The sequence below is a fragment of the Canis lupus genome, assembly GCF_048164855.1.
Source record: "Canis lupus baileyi chromosome 15 unlocalized genomic scaffold, mCanLup2.hap1 SUPER_15_unloc_1, whole genome shotgun sequence".
NCBI classification, from domain to species: Eukaryota; Metazoa; Chordata; class Mammalia; order Carnivora; family Canidae; genus Canis; species Canis lupus.
Window position 1 is genome coordinate 446,424 of NW_027326420.1, and position 20,505 is coordinate 466,928.

The 20,505-nt window shown below is 41.5% G+C and overlaps 1 protein-coding gene and 1 long non-coding RNA gene across 2 annotated transcripts in view; one reads left to right on the forward strand and one right to left on the reverse strand.

Moving 5' to 3' along the window:
* LOC140629485 (adenylate cyclase type 1-like) overlaps positions 1-20,505 on the reverse strand; it is a 347,929-nt gene that overhangs the window by 80,254 nt on the left and 247,170 nt on the right.
* Positions 11,569-20,505, forward strand: part of LOC140629478 (uncharacterized) — a 39,424-nt gene continuing 30,487 nt past the window's right edge. The window contains exon 1 of the long non-coding RNA XR_012027323.1: positions 11,569-12,610. This is a non-coding gene — a long non-coding RNA (uncharacterized lncRNA). The remainder of the gene's footprint in view (positions 12,611-20,505) is intronic.

The window sequence follows — 20,505 nt, forward strand, 5'->3', positions numbered from 1 at the left end:
CTTGACAAAGGCAGTGCAGTAGGAGAAAGGATGGCTTTTTCGACAGCAGTGGTGGAAAAATTAAATATCCACAAGTAAAATGAACTTGGATCCATACCTCATATCACACATGAAAATTAACTCAAAATGGATCATAGATCTAAATGTAAAACTTAAAGCTTGGAAACTTCAAGAGGAAAACATGTTAGGTAAAGATTTCTTAATACCAAACAAAAGAAAAATTCATACAAGATAAGTTGGACTTCACTAAAAAGGGAATTGGGACTCCTTAGAGAAATAACCAAGGCTGATACAGTAAAAGTAGAAGATAAGCCTAGAAACTATCTGGTTTGCCAGAAAGTTAGAAGTATTCAACAATCAATAGGTGTATGTCAAAGGACAAGATTTCAACTTGAAGGGGTTCCTACTGCCCAAATTGGAACAATGTGGTTATCAAAATAATGAAAGGAACAGTTTATAATATAAAAAATTTCACAAGCCCACAGTAATAAATGGAAAAGGAAAGTCTCATTCATACAGTACAGTATCAGCTAATAAGCTGAGAGTGACAGAAAAATCACCATTTTGCAACATCACAATAATAAATGATGAAGGGAAGAATCAGCAGTGGATGCTATCTACAGTTTTTGGGAACAGAACACTGACAGAGACCCAAAGTATCTCACAGGAAGTTATTAATTACAAAGGGGGAAAAGTGGAGAAATCTGGCAGTTCAAACTAGTGATGAAAGCCAAACAACAGCAATGGGACAAGAGGACATCACGGTTTCCTAATGTAAAGCACTGAAGGGGACGCATTACTTTTGCCAAAAATGATGACTAAGGAGAGAAATCAAACATTAAGTCTGAAAAAACAACATTTGACAGAAATAATTATTAACTACCTCAAGGAACTGGGATAACTAGGAGTGGCCAGTAAGAAGTTGAGACAGTGCTCAAGAATATAACAGCAGCAGATGTGATAAATATGATACAAAATAGCCACTACTGCTAAGGCTAGGACAGAGTACCCAAGGAAGAATTTTCCCTTCAGAGCTCAATAGTCAGACCTTGTTAGAAAAGGTAACAGCCATCACTCACACTTTGGTGCTGTACCAGTGGGATTTGCTGGAAATTCACCCTCTGGAACTTGTCCACAAATCTATTCCATAGTACGTGCTGGCAATCTGTGTCCTGGATTTCCCCCACCATCAAAGGGGGTGAAAAAGCTGCTGTGAAGGACATTATTGTGACAACTGACAAAATTTGAAATATAGATCATGTAATTAGATAATAGCACTGTACTAATGTCAAATTCCCTTAATTTAATTATACTGCAGTTATAGGGGATTATCCTTGCATATATCAAAACTCATCAAACAGTACATTTAAATATGTGCAGCTTACTGTATGTTCATCTTATCTCAGTAAAGCTAAAAAATAAATAAATAACCTTTTAAAAAAGAGAATATGTTTGGGGCTAAGGGTCATGTCTACACTCCTCCCAAATAAGTAAAAAATATATATATATATATATCACCAAGCATACCAAAGTGAGAAATAAAATGCAACAAAATCTAGTATCCTTAGGAAGGGCTCATAGGAACAATACTTTTAAAGTTCTTATATGTGGTCTTTATGCTTAAACATCAGTTGGCTGGATGTGTGCCTCTATTCACATTTTTTTTCTATGAAAAATCTTAAAAATCTTTACTCCAGTCTTCAGATTTAAGTACTAATGCTGGAGAGTCTAATGATAATCTGGCATTCTTTCCACCTAAGTGATGTAGTCTTTTTGTGTAGGTGCCCAAAGTATTTTTTTTTCTTTAAAAGCCCTAGAACACATTTCAGTGGTGGCTGTTGTTTCAATTTTCCTAAGCACATGATGAACCCTTGTAATATAGATGTTCATCTTTTAATAGCATTTTCTTGTTTTTGTTTTTTTCCTGTTTCTTTTGTCAGTCCAGGCACTTTTATTAATGTCCATATACTTATGTGCACATGCATATAAGATCTTCTTGTCACTTTATGAATTTCTTTCAGCTCTTTACTTGATTTGTTTTCACTTGTCTTTTTCCATCATTTCTTTCTTTTGTGGTACTTTCTAGAGTGTCTGCTCATTCAAGAACTTTCTGGTTTATCTTCATTTCTGAAATATTTCTCATTCATTCCTCAAGTCTTGTCAGTTTTTCATGATCTCCTATAACATAGGAGCTCATTTACAAACTTTTCTAATTCAGTTTATTTTGTTTTTTCATAACATACTGTTTTATTTTTCCAGCTTATTTTGTAGAAATTATATCTGTGCTTGAAGACAAAGTATACTGCTATCTTCACTTCTTTAGATCTGTTATTCAGAGGACTACTGTCCTTTTTCTTACACTATCTTCCAATGACATAAAATTACAACACCTTCTATAAACCTTATTAAAGTTGGATGGCTTTCCCTATACTTTTAAGTTTCCTATGTAAGATTTGTAAACAGACTGAGATAGCTTTCCTAGATTCAGAGTTCAAAGGTTTCCTCTTATATTGTTACCACAAAGTATTCAAACCTAAGGTACTTAAGTGTGACCACTTCCCTAATACTTTCTGAGATCTGCCTCCTCCAGTGCCCCCTCCCACATGTATCTGTGTCTTTTCTCCTCTTTACCCTTAAGTTCCTACTCTCATCAACTTTTATTTGCAGCAGTTTCTTTTCAGTGTGGGGCTCTGTTCGCTTCCTGAATATTTCTAAGAATCTCAGGAACCACGCTGTCCCTGCTCCCTCATACTTTCCTGTGGCAAACGATCTCATTTCAGACCCTATTAGAAGTTTCTGGACCACATTTTGAATAGCGCACTCCCTAAAATACTTTTTTTTTCAGAGAGTGCTGAGTGGCACTGTAAGGCAGACAGGTATCACTATAAATGTACGATCTCCAGTAGCAAGTGGGCCTCAACAAGATCTGCAGTCATACTACATTTTACTGGGAAATGCAATCCAGTTTGCACACATGTAGACAAACCCTCTGTGTGTGTATGTATACCTACTCTTACCTTCTCTCCTGTTCGTAACAAAATGTCTCTCCTTCTATTCAAAGTCACCAATCTTTCCATCTATGCCTTGGATCAATCAATCCTGCTTTCTCAGAACACCTCACAAATCCCTTCTTTGGTATATTTGATAGCTCGTTTGATTGAACTCTTCTTTCATATAGCAAACATGCTTAAGCCTTTCCCGTTTACAAAAAGGCAATAAACAATAACTCCATTTCTCTCTCCAACTACTGCATAATTCCTTTAAATTTCTCTAGAGTTGTCTTAACTATCCACATCTCTTTACTTCTACCCATTGTATAACCCCAACAGAGTTTCCCCTACTACTTCTCCATCAAAATATGCTTTGCACGACTGTCATGTTTCTAACACTAAAATGTTTTTGGCCTCTCTTATTTGAACTTGCATGAATGCGACACTGTGAACCACCACTTTGTTAATACTTTCTTTGCTTGGCTTCCCTGACACTACATTTTCCTGAATTTCTCCTACCTCTTCTCAGTGTCCTTTCTAGGTTTCCATCCTACACACCCATAACATATCCGAATACCTAAGGCCTTGTCCTAGGTGATCTCCTCACTCTAATCTCTAGAGTAGAAGAGAAAGAAACAGAGGGAGGACAACAGGACACCAAAAAGGAAGGGTCAGAGAAACGGAATGGAAGCCTTAATACCAAAAGATGGGTGGGGAAATGAGCTGAGGTTAGTAAAAGCAAGTTAAGGCATGTGACACACAAGTCAAGTCTAGGAGATGAGGAACAGAAGAAACATAAATCAACATGCACCAGTACAAAAGGCAGATACTAAAGTCATGTGCTATAGGCTCTTCTCCTGGTTATCCTTAATGTTGAATACAGACGGTCAAGAGATCCCAGAAAGACTATTCATTCATAAGGAAGATAAAATAAAGATCTTCCAGTAGTTATAAATCCCAATTAGTATATATGACATTTTTCTTTTAAATTTATTGGGTTTTTTTTAAGATTTTATTTATTCGTGAGAGACCAACAGAGAGAGAGAGAGAGAGAGAGAGAGAGAGGCAGAGACAAAGGCAGATGGAGAAGCAGGCTCCATGCAGGAAGGCCTGACATGGGACTGGATCCCGAGTCTCCAGTACAGCTCCTTGGGCCAAAGGTGGCGCTAAACCGCTGAGCCACCCAGGAGTCCCACTTTTAAATTTATTGTACGGCAGCCGGGGTGGCTCAGCGGCTTAGCGCCACCTTCGGCCCAGGGCGTGATCCTGGAGTCCCCGGATTGAGTCCCACTCTAATGCTGTTAGCTTACAAATTAGTATTATCTTTATCATAGCTAAAAAAAAATATGAGACTTCAAAGATTCAAACAATTTAGGGCTGGTTGGAAAATCGAGAGTCCATCAACTCCATATACCTGATAAAATAAACAATGGAACAGCAACAATTACAGCTTTCCATAGAATAGAGATCTTGCTGGCTAATCTACCACTGACTGCATATTCAGGTGCCAGGAAATGACAAGTATCTATCCCTCTACATAACACTAAAGAAGTCATCAGATATGAAGAGCCCTGAGGAGCTTTCCATATTTTCCTAAACTTGGGAGGAGCTGAGCTATTAGCATCCAACCTTGATGACAGACTTAAATACAACTCTCTATGCTATTAATTGGAGTTAAGGATCACTTTTTATAATTATTACACATACCCTACAACCTATAACTAAGGGACTCTCCAGGCTGCTGAAACTGAGGCGCTTTCATGAGTGGCTTCCATATGGGAATTCCCTAGGAACTGAGATCCCAGGGCTTTATGTCCGGGTCCTGATAATGGCCTACCATGATCTTCAATTTTTCAGTCATTTTAGTTAAAATCAGAGTCTACAACCCATAAGCCAACTCATCCAAGAACATGTAAATTGTATTACAATACGTATGTATGTGTAAGCACGAGCAAGCTAGGGGTGGATTGGAGAGGGGAGTGTCACAATAGGGTCTGCAGTATAGAAATCCTATTACTTCCCTTGCAGCTGTGTACAGTTTGACAGGTTGTGCAGCACAAGGAACTACTTAATTTAAGAGGGCAAATGGGGATTAATATGCATTCCACTTCCTAAGGCATGTAATCCTTGGTACTACAGGTGACAAGTGAACACATATTCCTAAATCAGATAAAGTAACTTTTAGACTTACAGCAGCCTCAATTCCCCCACTCTTAGAATGCTTTGTATACAATATGTGAACTGCAGCCATTTGACATGCTTATTAATGACAATCTACTTATCAAAGTACTTTAACTTAAATTCTAATGTTTTCCCCTCAACTCAATAAATTATGTTACCTCGTAATGTGGGACACATATATCCCATTTTGGAGGCTACTGGTCTACTATGTACTTGAAAATGCAAGAGTAAATTTGAAAAAGGGGTCAAGGTTTTAGGAAGAAATGTAGGGCTCATGCAAGTAGGTTGATAGTTTAACTTGGTGAGATCTCTAAGAAAAATCAGACAAAAATCTAGAGATCTGGGACACCTGGGTGGCTCAGCGGTGTAGCGCCTGCCTTCCGCCCAGGGTGTGATCCTGGAGTCCCGGGGTCGAGTCCCACATCGGGCTCCCTGCATGGAGCCCACTTCTCCCTCTGCCTGTGTCTCTGCCTCTCTCTGTGTCTCTCATGAATAAATAAATAAAATATTTAAACACACAAACACAAACACACACACACACACACACACACACACACACAGGAGGATCCCTGGGTAGCTCAGCGGTTCAGCGCCTGCCTTTGGCCCGGGGCGTGATCCTGGGGGTTCAGGATCAAGTCCCACGTCTGGCTACCTGCATGGAGCCTGCTTCTTCCTCTGCCTGTGTCTCTGCCTTCCCCTCTCTCTCTCTCTCTCTCTCTCTCTCTCATGAATGAATAAATTAAACAAATCTTAAAAAAAAAAAATCGCAAAAACTACTAAGTACAAAAGAAAAAATGGATAAAATCAGGCAATCAAAATTTAAAACTTCAGCTCTGGGATCCCTGGGTGGCACAGCGGTTTGGCGCCTGCCTTTGGCCCAGGAGGCGATGCTGGAGACCCGGGATCGAATCCCACGTCGGGCTCCCGGTGCATGGAGCCTGCTTCTCCCTCTGCCCGTGTCTCTGCCCCTCTCTCTCTCTCTCTCTCTCTCTCTGTGTGACTATCATAAATAAAATAAAATAAAATAAATAAAAAATAAAACTTCAGCTCTTCAAAAGACACCATTAAGAAAATGAACGGGCAAAGAAAGAAAGAAAGAAAAAATGAACGGGCAAGCTATAGGAGTTAAATATGTATAAAACTGTATCTAACAAAGGACCAGGATATAGAACGTATATAAAGAATATTTACTTATCAATAATGTAACCAATTACTTAACTTTAAAAATCTGCAAAAGACAAACTGAAATTATACCAAAAAGCTACAATAGCTAATAAGCACAAGAAAAGACTCTCATCGTTATTCATCGGGGAAATGAAAATTAAAACCATGAGACTCCCCTTTGCACATCCCAGAATGACTAAAATGAAAGACTAACGACACCCAAACTGGCAAAGATTATGAACCAACTGGAACTCTCATACATCGCTGGAGGGAATGCAAAACAGTACAACCCGTATAAATATACATTTATGACACAAAGAAGAAATTCCCATTTTTAGTATTTACCCAAGGAAATAACATACTACATAAACACTTGGCCCTTTTTTTTTTTTTTTTTTAATTTATTTATGATAGTCACAGAGAGAGAGAGAGAGGCAGAGACACAGGCAGAGGGAGAAGCAGGCTCCATGCACCGGGAGCCTGATGTGGGATTCGATCCCGGGTCTCCAGGATCGTGCCCTGGGCCAAAGGCAGGCGCCAAACCGCTGCGCCACCCAGGGATCCCCATAAACACTTGTCTACAAATATTTATAACGGTTTTATTCCTAATAGCCACAAATTGAAAACAACAGTATGATTTCCATTAACAAGGTGAATATTGTATATAGAACTGTTTTATATAAAACTGGTAAACAATATGGATCAATCTTAAATACTATTAATTCTTTGACATTGTATCTTGTACTCACAAGGTGATTTACACTTCTCACCAAGAACCCAAAGCAATCAAACCCCAAAATCGACAGTTACATCTTACAGACTGCCAGTTAGTAAAGAAGTCTAAAAAAAATTCATGGGTTCTTATTTTTTACTCTTCCCTGGATAAATAATGTGACCCTTTTCAAGGGTATGCTCAATACTCTTTTAAAAATTCTTTAGAGTTTGCTACTCTTTTGCTGAATACACTACAAAATATTGTACAATGTTGTACCATTTCTCTAAGACCAGTTTGTTTTCTGACTTCAGGTACCTATAATGTACCTAAAGAAAATCTGTTTTCTACGTCCTTCCTCTTTCCTGGATATAACTGCACACTAAGAAAATGGCAGTCATACCTGAGGTAGCTCATCCAACTTTAGCATGTGGTCACTCATCCTCATTCCTTCCAACTGGCAGGCAGCCTTATCAAAGGACAGTTTTGACCCATGTTCTCAATGGGGTCTTGGTAGTTACTGTAATTGTATCTGAGCATTTATAAATTATAATACATTCTTTTTCATTATAAATTAGCTTTATTTCTTTTGCATAAAACATTTCAGAAGATTTATTTTCTATGAATTCCAATTAGGGTAACAGAGAACACCAAAAATGATTTATAGAAATATCAGGTTTGATAATGCTGAAAACTATTATTCTATACCCTGAATTTTGGTCTTAATTTCCTAAGGAATCCTCCTATGATCAATTTTGTTTTGGAATATAACATGGCTTGAGCTAATGAAACACTAGAATTTAATATTATACTCTAGAATTCTAAAACTATGCCAAGTTGGGCTCTCTGGAGGGCTAGGCCTAGAAATCTAATTTTTTTTTTTAAAGATTTTATTTCTTTATTTGAGAGAGAGAATGAGCAGGGAGGAGAGGCAGAGGGAGAGGAAAAGTAGGTTCCCTGCTCAGCAGGGAGCCTGCCTTTGGGGCTCCGATCCTAGGATCCCAGGATTGTGAGATAACGACCTGAGCGGAAGGTAGACAACACTTAACCAAATGAGCCATCCAGATACCCCTAAAAGTCTAATAAGTATACCAGTGCCTCTAGTAGAGCTAAAATTTGAAAACCACTATCTAAAAGGGACGAGTATAACTGCAACATGATTGTGGCCTCAACAAAACTTGTTTTGTTTGGCCTAAAGAAGAATGGGCCTGTGTGCGTGTGTGTGTGTGTGTGTGTGTGTTTTAATTTACTTGCCATTATCTAATACTAGAGAAAGCTCACACAAAAATCTGGGCTTCAGACTTCTCATTAAAAGAAATACTATATATATATAGTATAGTATATATTTGTATATATATATATACATCCTTCAATATATAGGATATTCAATATACAGAAATATATATATTGAAGAGTATATATATATAGAAGGATATATATATATAAAATATATATCCTTCAATACTGGCCCTCTGAGGGCACCTGGGTGGCTCAGCGATGGAGCATCTGCCTTTGGCTCAGGTCATGATCCAGGTCCTGGGATAGAGTCCCACATCTGGCTCCCTGCAGGGAGCCTGCTTCTCCCTCTGCCTGTGTCTCTGCCTCTCTGTTTCTCTCATGAATAAGTAAATAAAATCTTTAAAACAAACAAACAAAAAAATACTGGCCCTCTCTTCTCTTACATGACAATCTGCAAGAGCTGAGTTTGCTGCCTGCCTCCCTTTCACTCCTAACCTCCAACTCATAGTTCTCCAACTCATATAACTAGCTTAGCTCCTGTAGGTATTATATAGTTTGATCCATGAGGACTGTACCCACAAGTTCATTAGGAGAATGAAGAACAGAGATGATGAAATGAACCCTATTTATTTATGAAATGTGCTGGCTAAAGTTTTATCTCAGCTAGTATTGGAGTAAGTTCACAAGGAGAGAGAGGAAGGAAGAACATATTCAAGTTAATAAGATACAGGATAGGTAGTATTTTTAATTTATAGAAAATGACCCTCTTTTTAACAGTGTATTTAAAGAATCATTTGTTAGAGACTCTGTCTTTCTCAGCATAAAAACAAAACCATTACCTTCCAATTTATATGCTTTCTTGAATTCTTGCTGGTAATACAAACACCAAGATAAAACATATTTAGACTAGAATCGCATAGAACATTTTGAGAAATCTGGAACTTAAAACCTGTCTCAGAGTTTAGTTTCGGAGCTTTTATTCCCCATGTCATGGCCAGGCACACGATAAACCTTAATTCTAGAATTAGGCAAAATTCAGATCCCGATTGGCTACTAGCCTATTTAACCCATTAAAATTCAAATAAAAGAGACCTCAGACTGTGTCTAAACATTAAGAACTAAGATTTGTTTCACCTGTACTGAATTTCCAACAGGTGGGCCACATGAGAGAAAACAAGAGTGAAAGATCGGAGACTTCAGCCTATTTGCAAGCTAGCTTACCATGGTAGAAGGCAGACTCATGGGTGAGAGACCAGGGACCTTTATTAGCTACTCACAATAATAACGTAGGCCAAAGCTAACATAAACCGAAGCATCGACATTTTTGCTCTCCTTCCCGGAACCCCAGTTCCCACCAGGCAAGGTCAAAGGGCCAGCTGACACCTGCACAGGCAATGGATTGTGTTACACCAGAGGAAACCTAAGCTTAGAGCACCCCAATCTTGTATCGTGGGTACTAAGCATGCCTGTCTTTAACTCCAGTGGACATCACACTGGACCACACGCATGCCTGCTCTTTGCTCTGGTGGAAGACACTATCTCTATCTTCCAAGGCTGATCCTTATACAAACATCTTTCAAAAACAGAAACAAAGGGCAGTCACAGTACCTCCCTGGCACGACCTGCAGAAACTGAGAGACCGCTGGAAAACTGGCTCCCTAGGCCAGATACTGTTCCAAACACAGAATCAAATGCAGAGTCTAACACTACTGTCTGTCTATAGCACCGATTTCATATACCCCTTAACATAGGCTCAATTACTTAATTAGCATTTTATCTCAAACTTAATCAACCAGACCCTCTGAAAGTATACATCAAAAACGAATCATTCAAAAAAAAAAAAAACGCATCATTCCCTTTCTAATTACTCTCTATTTTTGAAAAGGAGGTAGGTGCTCCCGAATCCGCAAAGTCGCAATTTACAATCCTCATTCTCCTAGGATGCTTACTGCGCTTACTCTGACTCACTTTTTAAAGGTCTCAAACCTGTTAACGCTCGCAATGGGAACGACCTGTCGAAAGTCTCATTACCCAGTAACAAATGCACCACCAAAGAGAACAGCAACGTCCTCATTACCCAGCTGTCGTCTACAAAATACAAGAAAATCCTGCGGGCCGCCCGCCCCCCCCCCCAAAAAAAAATCACTCCCTTCTATTTCTCTTTACCCTTTACCGTTGCGAAAGAAAACCTTCCAATGCAAACACACACACACACACAACCACATACCGTCTCTCTGGGTCCCTCCGTCCCGGCAGAAGGGAGAGAAATCGGGGAGACGCGTCAAAGAAGCCGAAACATACGTGCAGGACAGAAAACAGCATCCGGATCTGCCACGCGTCTCCCCGAAGAAAAGTCCCCGTCGCTTCGTCTTCACCCACCGCCCACCACCCCCGGCTCAAATGACGTGGGTCCGAACCGGGTGATGAGGGCCGCACCGACCGGGACAAAGCTCCGGGGGAGGCAGAGGGCAGAGCAGTGAGCCGGACGCAGCGGGCCAAGCAGCCGAGCGACGCGGCGCAGCCCGCTCCAGCCCAGGTTTCCAGAGTGCGGGGCGCGCTCCTCCAGCCCCGGAGGAGAACGCGGAGCCGCCGCCGCCAAGCCCTCGGCGCCCGGGGAAGTGGCTCGCGGGGCGCGCGGCCGCCGCCGCCGCCGCCGACGCGGACCCTCCTCCTCGCCCCTCCCCCGCCGCGCACCCCCGGCGGCGGCGACGTGACAGCGGGTCGCGCCGCACCCGGGCGCCCGCCTCCTGCCCCGGAGGGGGGCCGCTCCTCAGGCTCCTCGGGCTCCCCGGGCGCCCCGGGCTCCCCTCCCCCCCGCGCGCCCACCTCGGCCGCCTCTCACCTTGGGTGGCGAACGGCGAGGAGCCGCTGACCGGCGAGCCGGGGGCGGGGACGGGCGGCGGGGTCTCGGCCGAGCCCAGCACGGGCGCGGGCAGCATGAGGTAGCGCCGGGGCGCGGGCAGGCAGGGCAGCAGCTCGGGCCCCGGCTCTGGACGTTGCTCGCCCCGGGAAGGCTGCGCCCCAGCCCGCCCTCGCGTCCCCGCCGCTCTCTCCGGCCCCCGCCCACCCCGCCAGCGCCGGCCCACCTCAGCCTCAGGCCCCGCCCCCGCCCCCGCCCGCCCTCTCCCCGCAGCTGAGGCCCCGGCGAGGAGCGCGCCGCCCAATCGCCGCCGCGCCTGGCCAGGGGGCGGGGCCTGCCCAAGCCCGCGAGGCTCCGCCGGCCGCGGCGAGAGGCTGGGAGGTGCGAAGGCGCTTGCCCAGCCCCGCCCCCGCCCCCGCCCCAGCCGCGGCCTCTGATTGGGCCTTGCTGTGCGTGGCGCTCCTCTAGGAAGGTCAAGGGATCGTTTGTTAATGACGGACGGACTAATTGGGTCCGCCTGCGTTAGCCCCGCCCACGGGGGGCGGAGCTCCGCCGCCGGGCGCGCAGCGCGGCTAATTAAGTAACTTGTATCAAAATCCTAGAGAACACGGGCAACACCCTTTTTGAACTCGGCCACAGTAAGTTCTTGCAAGATACATCCACGAAGGCAAAAGAAACAAGAGCAAAAATGAACTATTGGGACTTCATCAAGATAAGAAGCTTTTGCACAGCGAAGGATACAGTCAACAAAACTCAAAGACAACCTACAGAATGGGAGAAGATGTTTGCAAATGACCTATCAGATAAAGGGCTAGTTTCCAAGATCTATAAAGAAATTCTTAAACTCAACCCAAAGAAACAAACAATCCAATCATGAAATGGGCAAAAGACATGAACAGAAATCTCACAGAGGAAGACATAGACATGGCCAACATGCACATGAGAAAATGCTCTGCATCACTTGCCATCAGGGAAATACAAATCAAAACCACGATGAGATACCACCTCACACCAGTGAGAATGGGGAACATTAACAAGGCAGGAAACCACAAATGTTGGAGAGGATGCGCAGAAAAGGGAACCCTCTCACACTGTTGGTGGGAATGTGAACTGGTGCAGCCACTCTGGAAAACTGTGTGGAGGTTCCTCAAAGAGTTAAAAATAGACCTGCCCTACGACCCAGCAATTGCACTGCTGGGGATTGACCCCAAAGATACAGATGCAATGAAACGCTGGGACACCTGCACCCCGATGTTTCTAGCAGCAATGTCCACGATAGCAAACTGTGGAAGGAGCCTCGGTGTCCATCGAAAGATGAATGGATAAAGAAGATGTGGTATATGTATACAATGGAATATTACTCAGCCATTAGAAACGACAAATACCCACCATTTGCTTCGAAGTGGATGGAACTGGAGGGTATTATGCTGAGTGAAGTAAGCAAATCAGAGAAGGACAAACAGGGTATGTTCTCATTCATTTGGGGAATATAAATAATAGTGAAAGGGAATATAAGGGAAGGGAGAAGAAATGTGTGGGAAATATCAGAAAGGGAGACAGAACATAAAGACTCCTAATTGTGGGAAACGAACTAGGGGTGGTGGAAGGGGAGGAGGGCGGGCGGTGGGGGTGAATGGGTGACGGGCAATGAGGGGGACACTTGATGGGATGAGCACTGGGTGTTATTCTGTATGTTGGTAAACTGAACACCAATAAAATTTCTTTTTTTTTTTTTTTTTTTAGTGATAGTCACAGAGAGAGAGAGAGAGAGAGGCAGAGACACAGGCAGAGGGAGAAGCAGGCTCCATGCACCGGAAGCCGGACGTGGGATTCGATCCCGGGTCTCCAGGATCGTGCCCCGGGCCAAAGGCAGGCACTAAACCTCTGCGCCACCCAGGGATCCCAAAAAATAAATTTATTAAAAAAAAAAAAAAAAAGGGCAGCCCGGGTGGCTCAGCGGTTTAGCGCCGCCTTCAGCCCAGGGCGTGATCCTGGAGACCCGGGATCAAGTCCCACATCGGGCTCCCCGCGTGGAGCCTGCTTCTCCCTCTGCCTGTGTCTCTGCCTCTCTCTCTGTGTGCCTCTCATGAATAAATAAATAATAAATAAATAAAATAAAAAAAAAAAAGTCTGGGCATCAGGTTAGAAATCAAAGTGTCCACACCAAAACACTAACCACTAGGACATGCTGGTTATTAGGAGAAGCTAGGAGCATATTATAGGAATCTAAAGGCAACAATTGAGATGTTGCCAGAAGAATTTACACCATTATCAGGGTCAGATAATTGGTTAAACATAGTCTTTTCCTCAGTGGTGATGATTTTCTGGCTATTTTTTTAGTTTTTTTCCTAGTTTATTCATTCAACAAATAGTTATTGAATATTTCATACACATTAGGCACTAGGCAGTGGCTATACAGTTATGACCGAAATGTTGAAAGTGTACTATTGGAGCTTGCTTTTCATTTTGTGCAAGTATGGGACTTGAAAAGGCTGGTGATGGATTTGAGCCCCGAGGATGGAGTAGGTGTGCCAAATCTGCTACTTCTCTGGTCTAGACCATACCATTTCTTGCCTGATGGCCACTGTATCTGCTTCTCTTCTTGCTGGGCCCTCTAACTAGGATAATTTATTCAACCATTGAGTCAAGTCCCATTATTTCTCTACTCAAAACCCTCCTTACATTGGTCCCATGTGGTCTTATATAAATTTAGAACTCTTTCACCTTTCTGATTTCATCTGCTGCTTTGCTTCAGTGGTAGCAGCTTCTTGGCTGCACATCAGATCCCATCATTTTCTTGCTCACAGCTTTCAATAACTTACTATGACACACTGGATGAGTCAGCCTCGGCTGCCGTAACAAAGTACCATAGACTGGGTGGTTAAACAACAGAAATTTATTTTCTCACAGTTCTGGAGGCTAGAATTCCCAGATCAAGGTGCTGGCTGATCCAGTTCCTGGCTAGAGCTCTCTTGGCTTGCAGATTGCTGCCTTCACACCAAATCCTCACATGGCCTTTCCTCTGTAATGTGAGGAGGGAAATGGAGAGGAAGAGATCTCTTTTCATTCTCAGAAGACCAGCAGTCCTAGTAGATTAGGGCCCTACCCTTGGACCTCATTCACCCTATCTCTAAATATAGTCACACTGAGAACTAGAATTTCAACATACGAATTTGGAGGGGGACGCAATTCATCCATAATATGTGCAGAATAAAATCAAGCCTAGAAGCCTGAAAGCCTTGCACAATCTGATTCCTGCTTGCATCTCCAATCCGATCTCTTACCTCTCCCTCACTGTTACTTCCCTGTAGGTACACAAGGGCAATTCATGGCACATGCCAGAAACCACACCAAGAAATTGTATCTGCATCAATTCAATTTAGATCTTCCCCGGAAGGAGCTCAATTCAGTGATAGCATCTGACATCTCCAATCATACTTGAAGGCCAACCTGTCCTCAGATACAGACAGAACGTATTATGGAATTGTGGTGCTTTCTGTCCTTGGCAGCTATTGCTGCTAAATGTACAACTGAGCCAGAGAATGCCTAGCCAACAGAAGGGTCTCATGGGAATGAGAAATAATTTCAACAGTGACCTATATTCCAGTAGGGATTACATATCAAGAACTATAAAAATATTCATGCACTCTGACCCACTTTGGTAATTCCACAACTGGAGTTTTGTCTCAGAAAAGTAACTTAAAATAAGAAACAAGGACTATATGTATGAAGAGGTTGATAGCACATAATTTGAAACTGCCAAAAATAAAAAAGTGTTAAGCTAGAAATACCCTAAATTTTAAGGAATAGAGAAATGCATATGAATTATAAAATATCAATATGCTGGAATATTTTAGTCATTAAAACAAAAAATATGGTTGTCATGGAAAACATTTTGTATTGTTTTTTAAAAGATTTTATTTATTTATTCATGAGAGACACACAGAGAGAGGCAGAGACATAAGCAGAGGGAGAAGCAGACTCCATGTAGGAGCCGGATGCAGGACTTGATCCTAGGATCCTGGGATCCCTACCTGAGCCAAAGGCAGATGCTCAACCACTGAGCCACCCAGGCATCTCAGAAAACACTTTTGAAACAAGTTTAGGTAAATAAGAAAATTAGAACTCAAAATCAACGTACATTATAATTCAACTGTATAAAAACTTTGTATATGTTCATAATGACAATAACTGGTACTAGCTGCACATTGTTGAGTGCTTCTTTCCCAGATGCTATTCTAAGCACTTACCTCATCTTTTATCCTTACAAAAATCTTTCAAAATAAACATTATTGTCTTGAAATAACAAGAGGCTCAGAGAGCTGAGGTTAATTTAATAAGCAAGTGGGAGAACAGATTTTGAATCCAGATTTGTCTGACTTAAAATCTTATGCATTTTCCCTTCCCAAAGGTACTTTTCCAAAGTTGGAAAGGACAAACAAGGAAAAAACAAGAACACAAAAAGTCTAGTTGTCATATAAAGGTAGCATGATTATAAGACAAAATCTTATTTTTGTATTTTATTATATTTTTATTACATTTTGAAACTGAATCAATACTTCTTGTAAAAGGAACCCACTATGCAGTCTGGCTCCTCACACAAAACAGTAAGAGTGATATCTATGAATTGCCTGAAACATGCCAAGTTCAATGTGTGTCTTCCTCAACTCCATTTACATTTGAATTAACATACCAACCAGTGAGCAAGAGCAATAAATTATAGGCATTATTGTAGGAGTACAAACCCTCTTCTGAAGGCAAACCAGACTGTAGTTCTAAGTTCTGTTATGCAAGCTTCCAATGGAGATAGTCTATGAGGATCTTTTCCTACATTCCAAGCCAGAAGAAGGAAGGATTACTAACTCGCCTTAAGGCCAATAGAAGAGAGCTTCAGCAATATAATTTCAAAAGATTGGGGGTCTTTACAAGAAGGGGAAAAGGTCATTTCCCTCCCTTGTTGGTTGACTAATGAACTGCAAAAACTCATTAGATTCAGCATGAATGAAGCCTGGTGTATAGATTGGTGAGAAGGTTCTTGGGAGAGCTTGATATGTGTGTCCTGGAATCTGGGATCATCCATGAGCCTAGAAACTAGTGCTTCCTTCTCTCCTAAAGTAGAAGGCAATGGGGAGCTGCCTATATATCCACCACCTTGCATTGCAAGTTTACATGTGTTAAATGGTTAAATGGATGTCAAAGAGTGATAACTGGGTTTGTGGTGATCTTATAAGTAGGCTGTCCCAAAAGGAAGCCTGCTAGCATGAGGGGATCTCAGCAAAAGGAGACTGTGAGTTCCTCCACCATGGGCAGTTGCTGAGGGGGGATGGTGTTTTAAGAGTAGAGGCAGACAGTATGTTGCCCAGGTTAGGGTCTGAGTAGAGCCTCTTAAATAACTCATAACCTGAGTCCTAACAAGAGAACCAGTCTTTGGGATGCACCGGCAGCCAAATTGCAGTAGCACCAATTAGGTAAGTAATTAGTCCCATCTTCTCTGATTCTTCTTCATCTAATTTGACCCTGAAGAAGCCAGAAGCAGCAAATAAATAAAGTGGATGTTTGGCTCAGTCTAGATGTTGGTTGGGGCTGCAGTCATCTGAAGGCTTGACTGGGGCTGGAGAATCTGCTACTTAGGTGACTCATTCATGTGCCTGGTGAGTTGGTGCTGGGTGTTGGCAGGAGGCCTCAGTTCTTCACTACATGGAACTCTCCATTGAGTGTGTTTAAGACATGATTGCTGGGGCAGCCTGGGTGGCTCAGCAGTCTAGTGCCTGCCTTTGGCCCAGGGCATGATCCTAGAGACCCAGGATCGAGTCCCATGTTGGGCTCCCTGCATGGAGCCTGCTTTTCCCTCTGCCTCTCTCTCTCTCTCTCTGTGTGTGTGTGTGTGTGTGTCTTTCATGAATGGATGAATAAAATCCTTAAAAAAAAAAAAAAGAAGACATGATTGCTGGCATCCTGAGAGCAAGCAAGTCAAGAGCACATGTCAAAAGCCAAAATATCTTTTATACCCTAGCCTTGAAAGTCATATGCCATCATTTCTGCAATACCCTTATACAAGTCAGAGGTATTTTGTGTGGGTGGGGATTACACAAGAGTGTGAATAGCAGGAGGTGAGAATCATTGAAGGGAGAGGTAATGGGATGCCTGGATGGCTCAGCAATTGGGCATCTGCCTTTGGCTCAGGTCGTGATCCTGGATTCCTGGAATTGAGTCCCACATCAGGCTCCCTGCACTACTTCTCCCTCTGCCTCTCTGTGTCTCTCATGAATAAATAAATAATTTCTTAAAAAAAAAAAAAGAAGGGAGAGATAGTTTTAGGACAGAGCTAAAGTTGGAAGAGGAGAGAGGCTTTGAATGGGACATATGATTGAATATGTAATTTAGACCACACTGGACTTCTTCATATCTGAAAGTGAACAGACTTAATGTAAATAGATTTTATAGCTGGAAAAATTATGGGAAGGATTGCAACTAGTGTTAGGTCATTTTCTTTTTTCTTTTTCTTTTTTTTTTTAATTTTTTTATTTATTTATGATAGTCACAGAGAGAGAGAGAGAGAGGCAGAGACATAGGCAGAGGGAGAAGCAGGCTCCATACACCGGGAGCCCGATGTGGGATTCGATCCCGGGTCTCCAGGATCGCGCCCTGGGCCAAAGGCAGGCGCCAAACCGTTACGCCACCTAGGGATCCCGTTAGGTCATTTTCTAAGGCTATAAGTACTGGCACTTTGACATTTGCCACCTGAATATGTGTGGAATCTCCTTTAGATATCACAGTAACTTTATTTAACATACAAATGACATGGTAATGCTGTATAATATTTGCTACCACGTTATGCAATTTAACTATTAATGTGTTACACTTCAAAGTGTTTGTAAGCTTCACATGCAATATGACTACAGTTCTCTGTAAACAGTTCAGCACCTGTAAACGGAAAGAGAATATGGACTCCTGTTGTGTGGATTGGGACCTTTATGGAGACTTCTCTGTTATGTGATTATTGCCTGGATGGGCAGTGTCAGGTGTCAGGATGAGAAGACTCTATGAGCACTGAGAACTAGTCGTGAAAGGAAGGATCATCCCAAAGCCAAGAGTTACCAGCAAAGTAGGAAGTTAAGAGTTCAATGGCCAAGCCTTGTAGGTTGTCACCTGTGGGGCTAGATGATTCCTTAGGTCCCAGCTCATTTTTGTGGTTATACTTCCATTGGAATCTTGATCCTCTTTTCTGCAAGCATCAGAAACATGTATACTCCCAGGAAATAACCTTTTGCATTATTGAACATTTAACATCTCTAACCAAAGAAGGAAGTTGGGATATTTGCCTTACATTAGTGTGACTATAGGAAATATGTCAGCAAATCTATTTGGCTCCACCTTAGAGGCCAATCAAGAGTCAACACTTCTCACCTTTCCTGGGCTCTTATTCTGGGTGAGCTACATTTTCCTGCATGGATTTCTGGGATGTGTCTGGTGGCTTCCCTTTTGGTCCCCAGAATCTCATCCCCACACAAAGCCAAAGGGATCCTTCTAAAACACATCCAGATCATGTCACCACCTTGCTCAAAACCCTCCAATGGCTTTCCTTCTTCCTTACTAAAATCCAATCTTTAAAATACCATTCTTTGATCCAGAAACTCCTTTTTAGGGTGTATACCCAAAAGATTTAAAAGGAAACACTCAAATATTTGTATATCCATGTTCATAACATCATTATTCACAATAGTCATAGGTCAGAGCAATAAAGTACCAATGGCAGATGAATGAATAAACAAAATGTGCTAATACACATAACAAAATATTATCCAGTCATAAAGAGGAGGGAAATTCTAACATATGCTACAGCATGGATAAACTGAAGACATTATGCTAAGTGAAATAAACTGGTCAAAAAAGGAAAATAAATAAATAACTATTCTTTAGCCAGAAAAAAAAAAAATCCTTCTTACCAAGTACCTCACAAAACAAGCCTCTGTCAACAGCTTCCAAGAAGCCAACCAACTGTTGGCAGAAAATATTTTGTTAACATGTGGCTTATATGGTTGCAATGCCTCTCCAATGTTCAGGAATATTTAAAACTTGGAATTTGGGCAGAAAGCTGCTTGCATGACATTTTAATGCCCCACAAGCCCACTGAAGAGGCCTCGGCCCCTAACAATATAATGCAGCTTGACTTGGAACCTCTTTCTACAATTCTATCAAGTTACAGAATAATTTATAGAAAACTGATGAGGAGAGATGTTATACTTTGTGTTTACAGAAAAGATTACCCTAAAGGTTTGGATTTATTGCCTTGTAGTTCATTAATCAATTTTGTATCCAATTTGACAATCTTATTTTTAGAATTCCTTCTTTCACTTATTAATCCACTTTCTTATATCCTTCCAGAACCTGCATTGTCACCCAGCAGGTTCCCTCATTAATGAGTTGATTAAAACATTGACATAGGTTTACTATTTGTATGAAGGGTGTGTGTATATCATTTTTTCTAATACGTAATTTTAATTTCATATTTATTCAAAAAGCTCTCTTGGATTTCTATAGGCATAGCTTTTTGTTATATACCACAAAAGGAATTATAACTGAAAGCAATTAGTTAAGGAATTTCTAAATCCTGTTTATATTCATAGGCTAATTCTTCTAACACATTTTCCAACTCAGAGTCATCAGTGTTTGTGTTTTTCCACAGGTAGTGGTGATGGTAACATTTCTCAAAATTATGCTCCTGAATTCAGACATATCCTGAATATTGCAATTCAGCAAGTTCTGATGCTTGCAATTTTGGGTTTGCATGTGTTCAGTAATTTTTCTTCATATATTGTAGTAATGAAGTATAATACAGCTTTATCTACAAGATCTTTTCTTAGGCCTAATAAAACATTATATTATTGCTTTGCATGACAAAGTGGAATTATGGCCATTTTATTTCTCCAAGAAACATACTTACTTCATTACACCAAATTTATGTTCTCTTCTTTCATTTTTGTGCTCTTCTCTAAATACATTAACTTTGTGTATCCAGTTGCTTTATTGGAGTTTAATTAATATACACAAACCTGCATATATTTAAAGTGTACAATTTGGTAAGATTTGACATATATGTATGCCTATGAACTATCACCAGAATCAGGATCATGGATGTATTTCTCATCCCTCCCAAAGTTTCTATGCTGTGTTTATCACATTTTGAACATTACATTTTAACACTAATATGAAGAAGCTTTCTATATAAATTGTAAATAAATACTGAGTAAACTGTAAAAGAAATTTCCTAGCTAGTCTTTTTTTTAAATTAGATTTAAAAAAATTAAATTAGATTCAGTAAGCCAACATATCATACATCATTAGTTTCAGATGTAGTG